The sequence below is a fragment of the Platalea leucorodia genome, assembly GCF_965183815.1.
Source record: "Platalea leucorodia genome assembly, chromosome: 13".
Lineage (NCBI taxonomy): Eukaryota > Metazoa > Chordata > Aves > Pelecaniformes > Threskiornithidae > Platalea > Platalea leucorodia.
Genome location: NC_138835.1, coordinates 3,588,040 through 3,609,982, shown reverse-complemented (window position 1 = coordinate 3,609,982; position 21,943 = coordinate 3,588,040). Strand labels below are relative to the sequence as shown.

General features: G+C 40.1%; 1 protein-coding gene across 1 annotated transcript in view; it reads left to right on the top strand.

Annotated features, from left to right (window-relative positions):
* Positions 1-21,943, top strand: part of PTPRT (protein tyrosine phosphatase receptor type T) — a gene marked incomplete at both ends in the record, with an annotated part of 468,324 nt that overhangs the window by 107,742 nt on the left and 338,639 nt on the right. The window lies entirely within an intron of this gene.

Sequence of the window (21,943 nt, the reverse complement as noted above, 5' to 3'; positions counted from 1 at the left end):
GGTATGAGTAGGTAGGAAGGGAGGACAAGGAGAAGCTCACACTGTAGTGTGTATCTTGCTTTTTAAATACCAACTGTCCTTTCCACAGCCCTAGAAGAGTTATCGGATTAACTCCCCTCTCTCCCCATGCATAGTTTTAATATGTCCACCTGTATTGCAGAAAAAACGCAATACAAATCCTTGCTTTCACCAAAGCTGTCTGTACAGTGAGAACGTTTATTCATTTACAGCAGTGGCAAGGCCACTAGCTGCAAACTTATTTCAATCTAATTTTTCTCCATTCCTGATTCTGTAATTGACTTTTTAACTGAAATTTTCAGCTCCATAAATTAAATTAAAGCAGTGAGTTCCCCCCCTGCCCCCCCCGATTATCAGTTAAAAGGGGAGTTAAAAGGGGGGGGGAGCACAAACATTGCTTTCTGCTACTGTTTCTTGATTTGAATTGTATTAGAAAAAAACATGGAAGAGTCTGGAAGGTGAAACCTAGAGCTGTCAGTGCTGGTGCCAGGTAGAAGGAGGGGAGATGCTATAGGTTGCGGTCAGTTTAGTATAGCAGAAGGGGAAAGGAGAGACAATATGGCTGTTTTAGTGGTAAATAATCCCTTCAAGCAGTATTAATTCAACTCAGAGTTTTAGAAAGTTGTATTAAAATCATTCTTCAGAAAATCCACTATCAGAGGCCACTTCTGAAGCTAAACCACAGTTTCCTAATACACTGAGCAGTTGTCAGAGGAGGTCTTCAAACTGTCTTGTGTTTCTGTGTATGTCCTGCTCCTGTTGTCCTTGGCTACTTTTATTCACTTATTTGCCTAGTTAGCTCTTCCAGGTGTGTAGTGTTAGGGAGGTCTATGAACAAGCCCAAATTAAAAGTCTATCAGTATTTAAGTTTCTCACAGTTAAATGAAAAGCACTGCTTTTATTTCAGCATTATCCTCAATGCCAGATAATTCTATGAACAAGTCTAAAAAGTAACACTTAAAAGAGTTTTTTCACATAATCTAAACTGATGGCGAGTATCAACCAAAAAACATTGCCTTTTCCAGAAATACTGCTTTTCCCTCTGGAAGAGAAATCTGGTTATTCTTCTGTTTAGGCTTCTTTCCTAAGACAGAATTTGAAGGGTAGATGACTGACCTGCTAATTGATAGATTTTTTTTATCCATGACTTTAATGTAGTCACCTAAGGATGCATTTGAATCGTCTGTAGACACGTCTGTCCCAGGATTCCACATTATGAAAGCGTTTCCAACATCATTTGTCTTTCAGGGAATTTTAAACCTATATTGTAAGTGAAAGCTTTATAGTCACAGGCGCTAAAAGTTTACTCAGTCATGAATGCAAACATGACAGCAGAGTGTGCATGTGAATACAATCTTATATCAGAAAATAAACTGCTATGTTCTGCAGTTGTACGCTGTATAGTAAGTGTGAGCAGAGCTGCATGTTCTACCAAAGCGAAGGCTTATCGTTGTCTTGCTGCTGAGCTGTAGAGCAAGAGGAGCGTCAAACAAGTTTGGCGCCTTAAGTGCTAGGGTGCTTTTGAGTTTGCAAAAACCCAGAAGTGGACAAGGGAACACTTAGGGATGGAAATCTGTGCTTTCCTTTCCGGTGTAAATGAACCTGTCTGAAGTAAAAGTAAATGACTTATACAGGATTTGATTTATTTGAACACAGTGTTTCATACCTTAAAAAACAAACAAACAAACACCAAACAAAAACAACCAATAACTCTTTCCTCAAAAGCAGTATTTGTCTTGGAAATTTGTGTTTGCTGTTGTGAATATTTCAGATCTCAGAGGAAGTTAGTGCATCTGTTACTTTCTAGTTTTCCAGGAATAGCAGCACAGAAAGTAGAACATCGCTCCTATAACCTGTCTCTTGTTATAGATGGAAGGGCAAAGGTGGTGCTGGCATGAATTTTGTCAGTCAAGCTTTTGCTAAGGCTTTTGCATCTTTCAGGCAGAGCAAGTGTGTTACTTTGGTGAGAACAATACCATGACTGTTTTGAAAATTAGTTAAAATACCTAATGACCTAAATTGGGTAAAGTCTGCATAGTTCTATGTGGGGAAAGGAGATAATACACAAGTCTTTAAGACTTGAACTTACTTATTTTTTTCCTAAGCTGGAGTTGTCACTGTCTACAGTCTGTCTCCCTGTGCCATGAAATAGTCAAATCAGAAGTAATCAAAGCAAACACTTGGAGCCTTGTATTTAAAAAACTGTGACACCTTCATGAATGAGAATGGCTTGCTGGTGGGCAAGCGAGTTTAAATTGGGTGAATTGATAGCAACTGCTTTTTTGCTTGTTTAGGAAGTAGTAGGTATAAACTTGGTGGGTCAGTATTCTAAAATGGGGAATTAAGGTACCAGCCAGGGACTTTGTTGTTAGAAGTATAGCATGCATTATCCCTCTGAATGTATTCCACCAACCTAAATACTACACATTGGGATGACATATTGGGATGTAACTGCAGAGAAGAGATGCTCTAGCGTTTGCATGTAACGCCAGACTGGTTACCAGAGAGCTCTCATCCCGTGGTGCCCTGCTGCTGCCTGTATCACCAGGACAGGAATGTAACCTAAAAGGGAAATCAGAGAGGCATTCAAGTGACTTGGGCATCATTTTTAGCCAGTGCAGCTTCTAAACCATGTTTTAGAAACCAAATTATATGAAAAGTAAGATGGTCTATAATTCTTCAACTTTCCCCTCCAAAACGTACCCTTCTTATGAGGACTCCCTGCAGTGGCCCTCTGGCCAGACAGAGGAAGCCAAAGTTTTAGCAGATAAATTAGTGTTATGCTAGCAACAAATCTTAGACTAATATTTGGACTCCTAGTATTAATCCTAAACTCTCAACCTCCTCGCACATTGCCAGGATCTCATTCATCTGGGGAATCCATTACTGATTCTCACTGCGGACTTTATAGCATACGGTGTAATACAAATTCCAAAGAAATGAAGGGGTTTAGCACAATAACGTGAATATGTTCATATTCTGGCCATCATTTAGGTCTCTGGGGTGCTGTGATAATACAAGTACATGGAAAGTTGCATATTCAGCTGGGGATAGTTTTCATCTCCGGCACAAAGTAAAAGGATGAATATCCATTCCAGGAGACATTTTTGGAAAAGACTTGTGATTGATGTCGTAGCCAAAAAGACTTAAGACTCTTGGAAAACACTTTATACTTGCCCAAATCATTTATAATCTAATGATGTCTCTTTACATGCCTGTGTTGTGGGGGGTTTCAAGCAGATCATGCTTCTTTAGAATTCACACAGAAAAGGAACATAATTTAAAAACCTTAATAATAATAATAAAAGGTAAAGAGTGGGTAGTTCAGTAAACTGTTTTACGTATCTCCTGGCAACCTTTTCAACATATGCCATGTTAGACAGTGGTTAGTATATCTAATAGCTTAAGAGTTCACAAAGTCTACAAAGCACATTAAAAACAGGTGAAGGTTTTTTGGTCTGTGGTAGAAAATCACATATTAATGGACAGAATTATGTGACCTTTGTAGGAGCCTAGAAATATGTGAAGCTAACTGAAAAATCATACAATATGTGAGACAAACTAAATCCCCGGTAGACGTGCTTATTTTCATGTATGCAAATCTCTTCTTTTTGAGAAAATCTTAAATGACTAATGGTAGTTCAAAATGATGTGTGTGGTTTGGTTTTTTGTTGTTGTGTTTGGTGGGGTTTTTTTTGTTTGTTTGTTTTGTTTTGTTTTTTTTTCCTCTGAGCAGTCTTAGAGGAGGTTTTAAGTTTGCGATCTGGAGCTACAGCTCTGCCACTCAAATGTAAATGCAGTGTGGACCAGTGGAGGGAAACATTCATCATGCATGATTTCTCCTTCTCATTGGCGCATCATGGTTCAGTTAATAATAAGTATTTGAAGTCTTGCTTGCACTAGCATAAGTAAATCATACGAAGAAACCTGCAACGTTTTAGTCATAGTGAGGAAAAGATAGAAATTTTGAGCGGAAGGCTTCATTTCCATAACACAGCTCCCCAACGATGAGTGTTCTCAGTCTTTCTGTTTCAAGAATTTAAGTTATAACCCTTTAACTTGGGTGGATCTGTTGCGAAGGGCTGTAGGAGGAAAAAAAAAAGCATTATGATAGTGTGGTCCACTGGGATTTAGCAAAATAACTTTAAAAAGTTTGGTTATTTTTTCTGTGCTTTACCAGTTCTGTTACAGCATACCCAAAGATCATACAGTACCACATCATTGTCCTATAAAACAAGGTATATACTTGTGCTGGTTTTGGCCAGGGTAGAGTTAATTTTCTTCATAGTAGCCAGTATGGGGCTATGTTTTGGATTTGTGCTGGAAACAGTGTTGATAACACAGGGGTGGTTTAGTTACTGCTGAGCAGCGCTTACACAGAGTCAAGGCTTTTTCTGCCTCTCCCCCCACCCCACCAGCGAGCAGGCTGGGGGCACAGGGAGTTGGGGTCAGCTGTCTCAGCCGTGTCCCCTCCCAACCGACCACAGGGCTACCTCACACCGTATGGCATCGTGCTCAGCATGTACAGCTGGGGGAAGCAGAAGGACGGGGGGGACGTTCGGAGTGATGGTGTTTGTCTTCCCAAGCCACCATTACGCGTGATGGAGCCCTGCTTTCCTGGAGATGGCTGCACACCTGCCTGCCGATGGGAAGTAGGGAATGAATTCCTTGTTTTGCTTTGCTTGTGCGCGCGGCTTTTGCTTTACCTATTAAACTGTCTTTACCTCAACCCATGAGTTTTCTCACTTTTACTCTTGTGATTCTCTCCCCCATCCCACTGGGGGGGGGAGCAAGCGCGCGGCTGGGTGGGGCTTGGTTGCTGGCTGGGGTTAAACCACAAAAATACCTAATGTTTTCAACAAGTTTCTGCGGGTTGCTTCCTCACCAAGCACTCTCACCTGCTGTCCTCAGGAGGTTACCTATTGTCTGCCTTGCATGGAAAACAGAGCAGTGACTGCTATTTGTTTACATGTTTTTTCACACTGTGAAGGAAAAGCAACAGCTACTACCAGTCCAGGTGTAATGTGGATCAACTTCCTGAATTTTACAGTTAGCAGAAAGAGGATAGGATCTCTCTTACTAGCGATGCGTATGAATATATTTATTTTTATACGTATATAAAAAAGTAAACTTTCAAAGCCAGGGTAAGAACCAGCATGCTTTCTACGCATAGTGTGTGTCAGCAATACTGTGAAATTCTCCCAAGATTCAATGAGGGAAAAATCTAAGCTTGTACTAGGTAGTAAAGGTACTTATGAGTTACTAATTCTAGATTATTGATGCTTCACGTCAACTTCAAATTTGAGAAAGCCAAATGGAAGCTTGTTAAATGAATGGTGTTAGAGCAAGTATACTTGTTCTTATGTTTTTCATCGTCACTTTCTTATCTGTTAAATACTGTATCAATTTGGCAGTACTGGAAATCAGATTCTATTTAATAATTGCCCAATGTAATCAGTACCAGCATGCTAATCCACTGACTTTATCTAAGATATATCACATAGTCAACGCTTATAATAAAGTATGGAACTAGATGGATGGATGGAAGATTGGTCCAAGCGGGTACAAATTTTTTCATTCACCACTGAATCTTGCAATTTTGATTGCTAAAGCTAGAGACGTTTAATTTAAAGTCTAGATTTCTGGAATTGCACTCACATAGATCCTAAAAGATAGACTTTACAAGGGAATCAGTACATGGATACACTGTTGTAGTGGTTTAACCCCAGCCAGCAACTAAGCCCCACACAGCTGTTCACTCACTCCCCCCAGTGGGACGGGGGAGAGAATCGGAAGAGCAAAATAAGAAAAGTTGTGGGTTGAGATAAAGACAGTTTCAGCCATCTCCAGGAAAGCAGGGCTTCATCACATGTAATGGTTACTTGGGAAGACAAATGCCATTGCTCTGAACGTCCCTCCCTTCCTTCTTCCCCCAGCTGTATATGCTGAGCGTGATGCCATACGGTGTGGGATGGCCCTTTGGTCAGCGGGAGTCAGCTGTGTCCTCTCCCAACTCCTTGTGCCCCCCAGCCCACTCGCTGGTGGGGTGAGGAGCAGAAAAGGCCTTGACTCTGTGTAAGCACTGCTCAGCTGTAACGAAAACATCCCTGCACTATCAACACTGTTTCCAGCACAAATCCAAAACATAGCCCCATACTGGCTACTATGAAGAAAACGAACGCTATCCCAGGCAAAACCAGCTGCAGGTTACTGAAAAATTATTTGTGTGTTAGAAATGTACTGCTAGGGATGGACTGCTTTGGAAAAGGTAGTGTAGATCTAACTCTGAAATAACTCGGATATAACCTGAAATTCAGGTTTTATAACATTACTATAGAGGAAATACGTTAAATGGGTGAATCTAGGACTAACCTGGGCATTATTAGCTTTTTTAATACCTTTCTACTGTATCAGACTGGAGGTGGGTTAACTAAAGTTAAGGGATAATTCTTGAGATCTACGTTTTTTTCACTGATGTTCTCAACATAAAAACAAGGAATGTGCTAATATAGGTAGTCAATCACACACAGTTGGAGGAGGATAAAATTATCAGACTGGAGGAATTAGGACTTTGAAATGTGATGAAATAAAAAAAAATGGGATGTAATTTAGCATTACAGAGTGCAAGGTCATGCATCTCAGGACTAATTATTTTTTTGGTTTAAGATTAGAAATCGGTTGGAAGTGACAAGAAGCTGTTGGAGCATTAATACTAGGAGACTGAGATGAGTCTCTGAGATTTGCTTCCAAAAAGAGAACGTGTTTCTGTAAGGCGAGATGGTGAAATAAGAATGCTATTATATAGATCAAAAACTATTTCATCTGGACTATTCTGTAAAACGATTTAATCTAGAGTACTCTGTACATCATAGGTACTCCTTCAGAAGAAAGATTAATTCAGCACATCACAGATGCAAAGAACGGCTATAAGGATTATTGGCAAAATTGAGAACTTTTCCTACAAGGAGACCGTGAGTGTGTGGCTTGCTCCATCCAGCGAAACACAGGCTAGGGAGGTGCTCCTTATGAAAATACGTAGAGATAAGGAAAGGAAAGCACAGAATGCTCCAGCCACTCCAGGTTAGAAAAAGAATGAACTGGCCAGCCCTTCACTGACTGTAAAGATCCAGAAATGTCATCATAGGACTTCTAGTTTCAAAAGAACAAGTAACAGAGAGGCACCCAGGATCAAGAGGCAGTGGCTTACCTGTCTTGGCACTTTCCACTGCCTGAGGCAACTCGGTGTTTTACTTTCTCTGATTGCGTAGGTATATATAAACTTTATTCTTGCATCCCCAGCTCTCGCATTGAGCAGAGGACAGTCTGTTTCAGGTTTGCAAGGACCGTCCTTACAGCTGTGTGTTTTAGATGAGATTTTTTGCTTTGGTGTGGGAACCTCACTCTAGGACAGTCAAACTTCTGCTTAAGTGAAACTGTAGTTTGCACAAACTCCTTCAGAGTCGAAGAATTTTCTTTTCCGAAAAAACAATAAAAAGTGTTTCACTTTACACTATTCTGTCCTCACCACGGTGTCTTCCAGCCATCTCAAGAGAGCTATGATAAGATGATCCCTGGTGACACTGGCAAGAAAATGGCACATTGCCAAGGGATGCCATGTGCATACTCTTTGAGTATGCCTAGCTATTTTCTTCATCATTCAATGCAGGTTAAAAAAAATCAGATCATTTAGCTGATTATCTGCTAATAAATGCTGTAACTTTTACTTCAGGCATATACAGCTCATGCTGTCATCATGCGTACAGTGTTCCCAGTGGCTGCTGTCAACTCTAAGGAAAGAGAAGGTCACTTCTTAATAGCTCATATTTTCATTTTCTTGTTTTCAGAGTTGAGTGTAATCAAATTCCATGTTTGTGATAATACTCCATTAAAGAAGTGTTGTGGCAATTAGCTCTACATATATGAGGAATCTCACCGCAAAGATTGCGCTGACCTTCGGTGATTTTTGTGAGGAGTGGGATTGCTGAAGTGTAACTGTTTTAAAAGTTAGTAGTGTAACTAGAAGTCAGGTCAAATGTGTTCAGTAAGTCAATGTTCACACCTGTCCTGCAGCTGAATGCAATTGATTTATGGTTGTATAATCTTTCTTTTTCTGAGGAAGACTGGAGAGGAAAGGGGAATGATTTCATTAAAACAAAACCTGACCTATGCAACTCTGGTATAATCTTTATATTTGAAACCAAGTCCAATCACCTTGATTCTTTTTAGTCTTTATGCCAATAAAATTATAACTGCTGGTTAAATATTGCTTTTTTGAAGTCCATATTAATTGTAGTCTCTGTTCTGGGAAATTCTATTAGTTTTTGCCACAGATCAGTGTTTTCAGATGTCGTTAAATAACATCTTTATTCCAGCTGGGACCTCATCGTCAGGTTTCTATTCATTATCTAATCTTAAAATAGTCTTAAACTGTTAGAAACGCTGCAATACAGTCAAGTATCGCAATTTTTTCCTGCCTGCAAGACGGTGCCTTAGAAGAAAAAAAAATACTGTAGGTTGATCGCCTCGTGAGAAGCCTGCCTTGTCCCAAAGCACAGGATGTGATTTAAAGCAGTTGTGCCTCCTGGGCACAGCCTGACAGGCGCAGTCACTTCCATGGGCAAACAATACACTGCATTCCCTTTCTCATCACCGGAGTGTCAGTTCAGCACGGCGCAAATGCAGACATAGTGCTGCTGTCCCATGTGGGTATGGCCTTGCATATGGGCAAAAATACCCCTGCCCACTCTGTTTCTCGCTATCCCCATGAAAGTAATAGCCAGAAGCTATCAGAGTATGGCTAAGATGTAGAAGTCATCACAGGAATTTATGGATTCCAGAAGCGCATGTAGATTCTGAAAACGGTTGGGCAGATTCATTGAAAAAGAGCAATCGGGATCAGTGAGGCTTGTTCGAGGCTGGGAGGGTGTTTCAGGGAAGATTCAATGTGTGCTTGTCCTGCTCTTGCCTCTTTTCTAAGTAACGTCTAGCAGCAGTCTGACGTGCTTCAGCCATTCTTCTGTTTTTAAGCTGGCTGTGTGGAATGCTCTGTTGTCTTTTCCTTTGCCAATCTCGGGTGTCTGCTGGTCAGGTGATTGTCAGAGGACTCGGGGGTAAGAAAGATGGTAGTTGTTCTAATAGGCTACAAAGTGGGTTGATAACAAATAGGGATGCCTGATTAGCTTATTTTATTTCTGTTCTTATCTTACTTTATGCAGTGTGCTAAGGCTTGCACCTGAAGGGTTAAAGATTTTGGATTGCCTCAGCTTAAGAGAAGGACCATAGGGCAAACAGCAAGAAAACATTGCTTTCACTCCATCTCTTTTACATTTTTGGCTGCAGTGCCTAATGTGTAGTTAACTGAAGTATCAATATAATTGCAGTATGGTTCTAATTGGGTAAGTATATTTAATACCAATTCAGTTGATCAGAAACTGAATCTAATTTCTGAATTACTTAATATCATAATCATAATCTTTTGAAGTATCATATATTTAACGAATCAGATTCTTGCACACATATCTTAAAATCACAATGACCTGTATAAAAATGAACAATGAATTTATTAGAAACTTTACACTCGGTTGAAGTGCATGGCTGAAATCTTGAGGATGCTTTTTAAAAACAATCTTTGCTTCCAAGTAGCTGCACTTTCACCTGGGGGCTCTGGGAATGCATTACATTTTAATGAAGTTTCCTGTGCTGTTAAATACTGTATGCAGCTATACTCACAAATGCCGTTCCATTTACCAAAATCAAGTGGAAAGGTATTTTGTAGGGCTTGATGAGGATGTGGATAAAGCAATATCATGTAGAAGGTATTTGTCTAATTTATGGAGACAGTGTCATTTGATTTCTAGTGTAAAGAGAAATCTTTTAAGCAAAGACAATTATCTTCTTAAATTGCTGGTGAGACCTTATCTCCAGAAGTAAATGTCCAGTAAATGAGCTTTTTGTGCATCTGAATTGCATTTATGAGCCTCGACTATTGTAGCGTAGGAACAGCAATAGAAGGTTTGTCTACAGTACTTCTAAAGTGTCTTGTTTAACACTTAAGTAGAAGGTGTTAACGCAGTCCTCCTAGGTTACTAAAAGGAAATATGGATGTACTGTCAGTTAAACTATTTCAAAGCATGTTTCAAATTCAGATTTTTAGAATCTGCCCTTCACTGAGCCATCTCAGCTGCGCGTCCATTTGGACTGCAACATGAAGTGCAGGTGTGCTTGGGGATAAAAAGCTCAGAGTACCTAGTTCACATGTTTCAATGAACCAAGGATTAAATGGTGACTGAAACCATGGTTTATATGACAGAAAAGAGTTTCTTATTAGAATCTGGTCATTCAGTATCCTGAAAAGTGATTACAATTCGGTTCCTTTGCCTTATGCCTTTCAAGTCTTAGAAAGAAATGCTTTAAGCATTTAATGCTTCCTGGCAGAGTTCAGACTTGATGCTATTTTAAAGGAAAAAGAACTGAGGAATTCAGAAAATCTTTCTTTAAAAATATTTTCTGTTGGAAATATATTATTCTAAGTTTCAGCCTCAAACTGGAGATGATCTATCCCAGAGATGGGAAAAAGGCCTGGGACGATGGAATAGGAATCTTTTTCTGTATGTTCGTTGCCAAGCAAGTTTTGTATAACAAGGACAGTACAGCCTGAAACTGTTTCAAAATGAAGTGCATAGTGAACATAGAATTTGAAATTGAAAATTAGTCCATTTTACAGTTTGGAATTGCTCTAAAATCAAGAACCTCAGCAGATATTGAACTGTTCACAAGCTGTTACTAGCAAATAATTTCCCCCCCATCAGAGGATGGAGGCAAGCTGCCCTGTAGGGACTAAGTGGGACTGCCTGGGCAAAACATGGCCAATGGCCATTTTTTCAGGTTACCTGTGATTTGTCACTGGCTGCAGGTGGCTAAGGATGTGTCAGAATAACACAGAGTGGCGAGATGTGCTGTGATGGCCTCCTTTTTAACAAAATCTGAGCTGTCTTCAGAGATAACGGCATTTGTGTTATTTTCTCTCCTTTCCCTTGCTGTCCCTCTTTAATGCAGAGTTTACAAGACTGCAGCTGCAGCTCTGCTAAGTGCATGTTCTGGGTCAGATACTGTAAGTGGAAGATTCATGGCTGTAATTAGACAGGCACTTTTGCGTATACACTTATATACTGTAGTAGGAAATTTGGTTAAACGGAAAAGGAGCTCTATATATTTTCAAGAACTCACATGTGCTATTAGGCAGAGATCTATTTATTCCTGGCACGTAGTTACTATATGTTTTGCTCTTTCGGCAAAGAATTTACACAGAGTCTGGAGGCTAAAAGCAAGCAAATCTTCCCATCATTCCCGTGTTTACAGTGTGCTGTAGAGGACAGCAGGGCTTCCAGTGCTCTGTTTGCCCCACTTTACTGTGGTTGTGAAAAGCATCCTGGATATTGCAGTGGAAATGGTACAGCGAGGAACATCAAGGGAGAAAATGTCTATGAGAAATGCAGAGTTAGGAAAAAAAAATGCAGAGTTAGAAAAAAAATTATTAAAAAATCAGGTAACAGATTGTTAATATTTGAATCTTTAGCTGATTGTTAGGGCCTCAACCATCAGTCACCTGATCAAACTTTGCAAGGTCTTTTGTATAGTCTAGCATTTGCCCTTCTACCCCGAGTCTGACTCCAGGGCACCTGAAAGCAGAGCAGCTGGCTAACCACTGTCACTTCTGGGGCTGACTTGCTCCTGACACATTGAATGAAGATCACGGTTTAACTGAAAACAATTTAAAATAAATATCTTCAAATATCCTTGACGTTGCACTTTATATGTAATTTGAAACAGTAATGGTCAGCAATGAGTAAAAGGGTATTTTGTAAGAGATAACCTCAATCTGAGAAACATAGAAACTTGTAGCTGTAAGAATTGTTAGACTTCAATAAAAGTTATTTATACAGCCACTTCCAGGGAGTAGCTTCCAATGCGCACGTTATTAAATTTAACAAAACATACCAATTGCAACACTTATTCCAAGTTATTACCATTGTATTAGCCAATTAGATTTTATTTGTTGATACTCAGTAACAGATGATATCTATCTTTTTAGATAAATTTCTGATATTCAACCAGTATACAGTTGAGCTAGTACATGTTAAGTATGTTAGCTCAAATATTAAGGAGCAGTCTTTAGAGACCTGCACAATGCTGGAGCTTTAATTGCGTGTGTTCTTCAGAAGCAATTTAAACAAAATGTCAGTATTGTTCACCAAGAATCAACCCATCATATTAGTCTTCTACAAGAAAACATTTGAACTACTGGGATTTCTTTTTGGAACCACTTAGAATACAGATTGGGGGGGGGGTGTATACACCACCCCAACCCCACCCCCCCTTTTTGTCCTTATGCATACTGTGGTTAGGTTTCTGTGAGTGCAAAAGAAAGATGTAGTCACTAGACCATGCTAGGTGTTGGCGGGGGCGTTAGCTTTGCTGATGTGCTGGTGAAGCTTCAGGGAATGCCAAGTGCAAACAGCTTTACCCAAGCCTTTGCAAGCTGAGGGGCGGGAACTTCTGAAGAGAACAGGGGACTTTCCGAAGTTCAGCATTGATTTAATTGGCTTCCATTGGCTTCATTTGGGAAAATTGTTGAGCTAATGGAATGATTATGAAAATGCCAGCCCAATAAGCACTTAATTTCTTCTCTAAAAATGACAAAAGTCTGTCCTAGTTATGTTTGATTGCAACTAGATCATGTTTAATTGTATGCCGTGTTCACTGCTGTGGCAATAAACCAGACTTCCTATCCTTATTTAAGCTACTGTCTTCATGTTTTCTGACCATGAACTTCAATGACAACATCTCAGCTACAAGGAGATCTTACTCCAAAACAGAAGCCTCAGCAGCACTAAAGGAACAGTCATGCAGGGAAGGGAGAAATATTAGATTTGTAGATGGTATTGGAATTCCTGAAATTGTTTCTTTCAAGACAATATTTTATTCATCACCAAGGATGAGTCAGTCAATGACTGCTTCTTGCTTAAAGTTCAAACACATTAATTTGAAGTTTGTATAAAACCTTATTGAGAAAGATAGGCTTACTAATGGAATATAAAATAAGTGAGAAATAGCTATCTCCAGACAGGTGTGGGGTTTTTTTTTCCTGCCTTGGTGGATGGTAAAACTAAAATAAGTACATATTTTAAACGACTGTGCCGCTTGAATAGGTATTCCATGTGACGTTACAAAATGCTGAAATGAAGTGTGTCAATAGAGAGTTCTGACTGATCAAGACTCCAGTGCAACAGTTGATGTAGAATTTGGTGAAAATGCACCATAAATACAATGTTAGATAATCCTCTTAAGGTACACTGAATAATTAGACCCAAGAATTTTCAGATGATGGAAGGAAAGAAAAGCAATGTTACCTTTTTTCCAGAAACAATGAATACCCACAAATGGTTTTTACTGACATATGTAGCTAAGCACATCTTCAACAAACATGGCTAATCATTTAAGATGGATTTTTGGAATACAGAACAGCATTGTTTTAGGAAAAAATTTGGTGCTGTAACTTAAGAAATAAACTGAAGCAAAGTAAGGCTTATATTTAGACTACAATAATAAAAGCAAGTAAGTGCAACTCCTCTGTTCGCACTATTACAGTGTACGTTGTATTATGGAAGCAGGAAAGAAACCTCAGAAGGTGGAAGGAAAGAATCACAACATCCAGAATATCACAGATTTTGGGGTTACTCACAGAAGCTTGTGTTCGTATCTGCCAAACAACTATATCATAGGTGGTCTTAGTCCTATCTTTTTTGCAGAACATGGCGGACATGACATTACAGCTTCAGTTACAGGCAGCCACGTTCAGAGAAGCAGCTGTGAAATTTCCACCCAACTTCACCTCAGGAATTCAAGGCCCACCGTGCTCTCTGCTCCTTCGCTGACCTTGGTGTCGGCAGGAGGGCTTCTCAACAGCTCCTCTCCCCCCTTCCTGGCGTTTTGCCCTTTCTTAAACGCGTTTCCCCAGAGGGGCCACCAGCACCGCTGAGGGGCTCCGCTGCCTCCCGAAGCGGCCGGGCGCGGCCCTGTCCAGTGCGGGGAAGCCCGGGCCTCTCCTGAGAGAGGCCGCCCCGCCAGCCCCCCTGCTGCCGGCACACGGACACGGAGCACGAACACCTGCTTCCAACTGCAATCCCAGCCTCGGGGTCAAGTCGGGCTCTCTTTGCCCTCCCCTCCCCTGGAAGAGGAGCCAGGTGGGCTGAGGGACACTCCGCAGCACCATTACCCCATCACCACACTTGGATCCACCTCAGCGACAGCTCTGCCACCACCCCTGACAAACCGAGCGGGCTCCATCCATCGTTTGGGTCCGCAGCCTCGCTGAGGCCAGCGTGCCAGACCAGGGAACCCTAGCACCTCGCCGCAGAAAGGGGTCCTCAGGTGGGCCCTGCCGAACAGAGCAAGCTCTACAAGCTCTAGCCCCTGTTTAAGGAGGATAAACTGGGATGACGAGTAAGAGTTTAAGAAAAGCGTGGCATAATACCTGTCCTGTGGAACACTGTTGACCCAGGAGATGAAAGTGCTCTTATGCTCAAGTGTGCATTCAGGACAATCAGCTCCTAAGCAAGCTAGTAAAGAAACACAGGGCAAAGGTGCATTTGATGTCCAACTGCACTTGCGCAGGTGCTCCTTGTGCTCACTTAATGGGATCCCACGATCCACTTTGCTACACAGGCACCCAGCTGCAAGATCCTTGGAAATTCCATTAGTCCTCACTAATGAATTTCAGCTTAAACGAAAAATTTATTAAGAGATTTTAAACGTCTGCTTAAATAGGTATAGTAACTCCAAAATGGGCCAACAGGCTAAAACTAGCAAATGTATAATTTTCACTGATGTCAGCATAAGCTTAACACACAGCATTTCCTAAGACACACTGCCTATATGGATACCTACATATGCGCTACATCTAAATATGCTGGAACACAGAAAGAAGGGGGGAAAAAAAAAAAAAGGTTAGATCCATCCTAATACAAAATCATCTATCACTGAAACATAACTGCTTGGCAGCAGAACAGGGCTATTCATTAACATGGAAAAAATAATCCTCAAATTGAAAGAAAGAGATACCACTCAATGAGTTTAGATACCAGGTTTACACGTTATAATTTTAGCCACAGTATCACAAAGCTGTTTGAGGAAAATGAAAACATTTACACATTCACCAAAATGGGGTTCTGCGTCTTCATAAATTGTTAACAAGAATGAGGATTTTAGGAAGCACACTGGGATCTTGGAGTCTTTCCCCTGGTTGGCTGAAAATTGAGAGTGACAAATGCAGTTGCTAAGTGGGGCAAAAGAAAAGGAAACGGCGATGACTTTGATATTGTTAGATAACGCATGTGGTGTTGACCCCTTTTCACAAAATGAAACCCAAACAAGAAAGAAGCTTTTCCCTTCCTGAAAAGGGTCATATTGAAGCAAATAATGGCTCACGTAGGAAGGATAAAATATCCCTTGTTTTACACTGCAGGCTTGTAACAATGCCACTGCTCATCTGAGTGATGCTAATTAATCTTGAGCAGACCTATCATCAGTTACTGAGACTTGCCCCCGGATTAAATGTAAACCAGCCTTGCATAAATTGAATGCCTTCTTTGAATATATAATTGAATTTGCAGAAGTGTGCGCCAGGGGGGTGTTTAAATAAGTGCACAAATATGATAAAAAGAACTTCACGCCATTATATCTAACTCAGTAAGCAAAAATAATGGCAGGGCACGTTCCAATTAGTGTTTGATTTATTTATTGTAACAAATCCAATTAGTAGAATGTTTTATAAAGTCATCCAATGTCAAACTCTCACGGACTCACCAGATAAAAAAAAAAAACAACAAACACCACAATACTTCTAAAAAGGGATAAAGAAACATACTGATGTGAGAAGCCTCATCGGTTATCCTGTGTTTCTAAATACACACAGAAAACAGCACAGCATCAGACATAATTTGCTCAAGCATTTACAGCACTCCCAAGGTGGGGAGGGGTGGAGACAGCAAGAACATCAGTCGCATTTGTCCCACTCCAGGCGTTTCTTCTGGGGCAGAAGCAGTTTAGCTTTCTCCCTTATTTATTTAAAAAAAAGGCGGGGGGGAGGGGGCAGAAATTTAAAAAGCATGCAGTATTTTTCTGTGGAACATCCCTTTTGAAACGCTCACAAGAGCTGAGATTTAGTCCATCCATTTAGACCTCCTTAGCTTCACAAAATATGAGGCAAGTAGAGAAAGAAACAAACGCTCTTATGATGAGGTAGTACCTATGAACTAGAAACCTCCAGAAATTAACACACCACCGTTTCTGATCGTTCATTCTCCTCTCTTCCAATGACATTCTTGTTTACAAGGGCCATAAGAGATGCATTTGGCTCATTAGCATAACTTCTATTATGGGATTTATTGTATAAAAATCCGTTTATAACTTAGTTTTCAGACTGTAGACTTCACATAGTATATGCTTGAGAAGTCTTATTACATATTCTCCTGGAGGTGGGAGGGAGAGGAGAATAAAAACATGTATGTAAAGCTCGTGCCGAGTTGCTTTGTTTAAGATGGGATAAATCAAGGGATATTGGGGTTTCCTCCCCCAGGAAGAGTAGTTGTAGTGCTTTGTATGCTTTCTGCTCCTTCTAGAAAGATGAAGACATGAGAAACATGCATACAAGCAACCCAAAATGCTGAACTGAACAAGAAAGCAGATCCAAATTCTGCAGACCAGTTCTGTTTCTGATGAGCACTGTCCAACAGCCTCAGCTCTCAACAGACATCCTGACAAAGAGAAGGACAAGTATGGAGGGATTGGAGGAGGACACTTGTCACTTGAGATGTCATTAGTTTCAACCGTAACACCCTAGAAGCAATGCGTTTTGTATAGTCTTAGGTATCTGTGCAGCACAGGATGGGAAGAAGGGCCAGCAGTAACTGGGTATCTCATTTCTCAGATAATCATCCTTTTGCCCTCATGTTATCAACCTGCTGTTATAACTGGCCAATTTCAATCACGAATTTATTATTTTACTCAACTGTTTATTCCATATTCACAGATTTTCAAGGAAAAGGTTTCTGTGAAGAGAAAAAGAGTTATCTTTACTAGTCAAAGGGCACCACATGTTCACCATGTATTTAAACTGAGACTCTACAAGAGAGAGAAAGATGCCAGGACTCCTCAAACTGCAGGGAAAGCTTTGATCAATTTTTGTGCCTCATTAGTTAACAGAGGATCTACACCAGGAGAAACTGGGGAATAGATTCCCCAGTGTGTAATAAGGTATAAACTCCAAAGTAAAGCATTCATACCATCTTTTTCTGATGTCAATTGTTTAAGAAATGAGCTTAGACCTAGCGTAAATTCAGATAAGTCACTCGACCATGAAACACAAATCCACTGAAAACCAGTCTTCTCTACTTCTGGTGCTCACAAAAGTGCTTCTCTCAAGGCATCCAGATGTTCTGGGTTTTAGAAGCAAACATAAGAGATTTCTCTAGTGCCTCAAACCCGTTCCTGGATGTGATTTGGTTTCTGCTGCAAGTATCAGTCCTCTTTGTCAAGGCGTGATTCATCTGCCCCAGGACAGTCCCACTTCTTTTCTTTCCATCTGGCTTCTTAACATAGTATTACTAGATTCACATGCAAGCAGAGGTTTTATCTACACTCTGGAAGGTGCTAGTCCTTGGAGATATTGGTAACAATTACCTGGCTTAGGAACAGATCATTCTTGTTAGCTTTGACTAAATTTCATTTTTTGTATGATCTCTGTCCTGGCACTCAGATCTTTCAGATGGGGGGGCAGGGCAGAAAGTATGTGTTTGTTTTTAAGTGAAGCAATGAAAATCGCTTTAAAATTTGTATGTATAGTGTTTTTAGTTGGGTGGTGTGTTTTTTTTCCTCCCCCTAAATCAAGTTAATCCTTGGAAAACACTGAACGGGGCTTAGAAAAGCTCTTCATTTCAACTGGAAATTGTAATGGTCCCAAAGTAGGCTCAAGATTGGAATTTTTTGTATCACAGTGATTTCAAGCACTATCAGCCTATTAAGGAAGACTATCATACCATGGGTATACATTTTTTTTAGCAGGCCCAGTAGCAATAGGACAAGGGGTAATAGTTTTAAACTAAAAGAGGGTAGATTCAGACTGGATATAAGGAAGAAATTTTTTACAATGAGGGTGGTGAAACACTGGAACGGGTTGCCCAGAGAGGTGGTAGATGCCCCATCCTTGGAAACATTCAAGGCCAGGCTGGATGGGGCTCTGAGCAACCTGATCTGGTTGTAGATGTCCCTGCCAGTTGCAGGGGGGATGGACTGGATGACCTTTAAAGGTCCCTTCCATCCCAAAGCATTCTATGATTCTATGATTTTTTTGGAAAGTCTTTTCTAAATGTATATGCCATGTCAAATTGCTGTCTTTGCAGGTTCAACATTACACATCTATTTCCACACACTTTGAAGCAGTTTAAAGCACAGCCTCCATGCGCGTGCACACACACACACACACACAACGCGTGCATGAATACAATCAATCGTTGCATGTTCATTGCATGGAAACCTTGCTATATCACAACATCGCTGACACTGCATAAGGGTCTTCACGGTGAGTGTCACCAATAGCGTAGCTTACCGTTATGAAAGGGATAGACTGAATAGGTCTAGCATTGTCTAGTGAAACACCTAAAGACAGTATCCTCCCAGTAATAAGAAGTTTTTCTTCCAGTACTTCTCTGCAGAAATTATTGGTCCCAAATGTGGAATAGAGCCTGACAAAGTTTATCAGTTATCCTCCTAATCCCACAGAGCCCCTCTGCTGCAAAACAAGCGTTGTGGCTGGGGTCCTGATATATATAAGGAACAAGTATTTCAGCTGTATTTCCTGAACTTGTCAGGTTAAGCTAAGTTTTTATTCTTAAATTCATTATTATAGGTTTCTCTCTTTGCAAAAGCTTGCCTAGAAATCTCATAATTTGAGCCCTAGACCAGCTCATACATTCATTACTAATTCTGTACTTCATAATCCACCAAGGATCGGTGAAATTGCTTTGAAGTATCCTAGGAGTAAAACTAACACTAAATGTCATTTGTTTAAATTTATCTGTCCAAATCTAGGATGACTCATCGAACTTCACTTGCCAGAATGTATGTCCTTTATTTAATACCAAGAATATCTTTTTGCTTCTGACAGCTTAGCTGTCACTATTTCAATAGCTCAATATTAACATTTTATTGCTTTATTTAAGCATAAGTATATACGTATCTATAATCTCATTGGATTTTTTTTTTGTACTACAGAACAAAGGCAGTTAACACACTGCACCTTTTCAAAGAGCCCTAACTTTGCAAGCTCAGTTTAGTTTCAGTCTGCTGAAACACACCAAGATTTATTTACATGAAGAGTTTTCAGAATTGCTTATCCCAACGTAATGAAACTTGTAAAATTAACACAGGTTTTCAAAACCATAGAAGATTCTTAAACAGACATTCCCTACTATCTTTTCTTATGTTTCTAGCTAATAATCTTTTAAATTCATTAGTTGAGTGGCTTTCCACCCTTGAAGGAGGCTCCTGCTTTATTCATAGTATGATGAAGATTCCTTTTTAAAAAATGCAAATTTGAGTCTTCACTTTTAATTCTGCTCTCTCTTGACACACCATGGCAAGAAGCAGATGTAGACTTCCTTGTTCTTGGTACCAGAGATTCGTGCAGCCAGCCTGTTTCTATGAGCTCTTAAAATTGACTCCAGTTTTTTTTTCCTTGTCCTCATTTCCTGCAAGTTCTGCTCTCCAAATTCCAATTCTGTTGCTTCTAGTAAATTAATCCTTCTGACTTATTGCCCTGTCACTTTGCGTTTGGAGGTTTTTTTCACTAACCTTTTCCTTCTTTAAAATGTAGATGTCTTGCTGCTACTTTTAAGGCTCTCCATGGTTTATCCTTTCCTTTCTTATCCAATTGTACTACAGGGTTAGCTTTGACTTTCAGACAAGGCACTTCAAAGTTTCCTCTGGTGTTGCATCTTATCAGTGGAAACTCCCAATTAATTTCTAGATGTTCTCACCATATCCTCTTTTCAGCCTCTCTTCCAACTTTATGTACCTCAGCATGTATAAAATAACCTGTTTAGCTGATTATACCAAGATATTGACAATTACATTCCCTGTTAAATGAGGACTGCTACCCCATATTTTGTTACTATGGCTTGTTTTGCTCCTGGGACTTTGTAGCAGCACCTGTGAAATTTTCACTGCGCACCTGAGGCCTCCTACAATTGTCTGGCTCAATCAGAGAATTTGTTTACAATCCCCTCAAAGCAATACCTTAGAGACAGCACCGTTATTGTGTGCTGCGGTGTGCTGAACAGGTTGTGTGGAAATGGTGTATGTCTGAAGTTGTACTATTAATCTATCAAAATTAGAATGCCCCACTTGGAGACCATGAGAGCAGGGTATTTGAGATCTCTCATACCCTCTTGCTGTGAAAAAGGTAACTTTCAGTCGCATTGCATACTCCCACGCAATCCAGAACACCTTCATTTTCTCTTAGACATTTTAATGAGCATGTTTAATATTTTAAATTTGAACCTTTTCACCTAAATTAAATTTAAGAAATTAGGGAAACAGTTCAAGTGTAATCCTGCTCATTTTGACAGCTGGGAAAGCTTCACAAGTACAGTAAATTTAAAGCAAGAATTATTAAAATATTGTAAAATAATGAAACTTCAGAAATATTTGCAGAGTCTACTGAGACAGACAGACAAGCTTCCAAAGGTCATAAAATCTGCTATAGTCAGATTTATTTATAATGAAAGTATACAATATATCAATTGTTATTTTTTTAGGATGAGCTTGGTCTTTAAACTTTTCTTTAGCAACAGAGTATTTTGGGGGTGTCGGATACTCTACCCAACAAATCCTTCTAGTATATACTCAAATAGAAATAATAGGTGAAGTTTTGTAGAACAACTTAGAAAGCTAGTTGCAGTTGGAGTGCACATGAAGTCCTTTAACAGAATAAGGATTTAATTAATATTAATGACATGCTATGTATTTGTGTTTGTCAGTTATGAGGCGTTTCATAGGAATTGAGACAAGTTCGGGCTTTCTTGGGAGCTAGAGAATAGAAAATCTAAGTTAAAACTAAAGAAGGCCTCAATGTCCACAGTGTTGGATAATCCTTATTGCAAAGGAACCACAGATCACTCACGTATCAGCTATTTATTGTGTACGTGTAGGCAATGCAGCCTGTGGGAAGGAGTAAAGAGTCGGGAACATCTCTGTGCATATAACTCTCCGATTAGAGTCAAGAGCAATTGGCTGGCAGAACAAGTTAGTGTTGCCCTGAGCATTGCTTGGTCCTTGCAGCTCTGAAGTGTTAGATGTGTCCAGTTGACTTTCGAGCACTAGTATCTGCAGAGAAAAATTATCCTTGCTTCCTGAAGAGAGAAGACCAAAGCAGTACAGAGACGCTGTTGGCATGATTAAGGTCTAAACTTAAGGACCTAGGCTGCCTGATCTAATGGATCCAGTACTGAAATATGTTTGGCAGGCTAAGTTGGGTGGACGTGAAGAGCTGTGTGCCTGAGGTAATGTAAGGGACATCAGCGAAGGAATATCCTACCAGGGAGTAAACTAGCTTGCTTTGTCTGTGTGACACAAGTTTTGAAGATCTGCGTTGGAGTACAAGATTTCATTCTACTGTTCATGGGTTTTCTTTGAGTCACAAGTGTTTAGGCAGCTGCCAGGTTATTTAAGACAGTTGACTACTTCCAAGTATTTCAGGAATTGCAGTAGGAAAGATCACTTAGTCAACAGTCTGGAAGGTGTGAATGCAAGTTGCCATCCACTTCTTGTTATTCACTTGTTGTCAAGAAGCTAGAGGGTTGTACTCAAA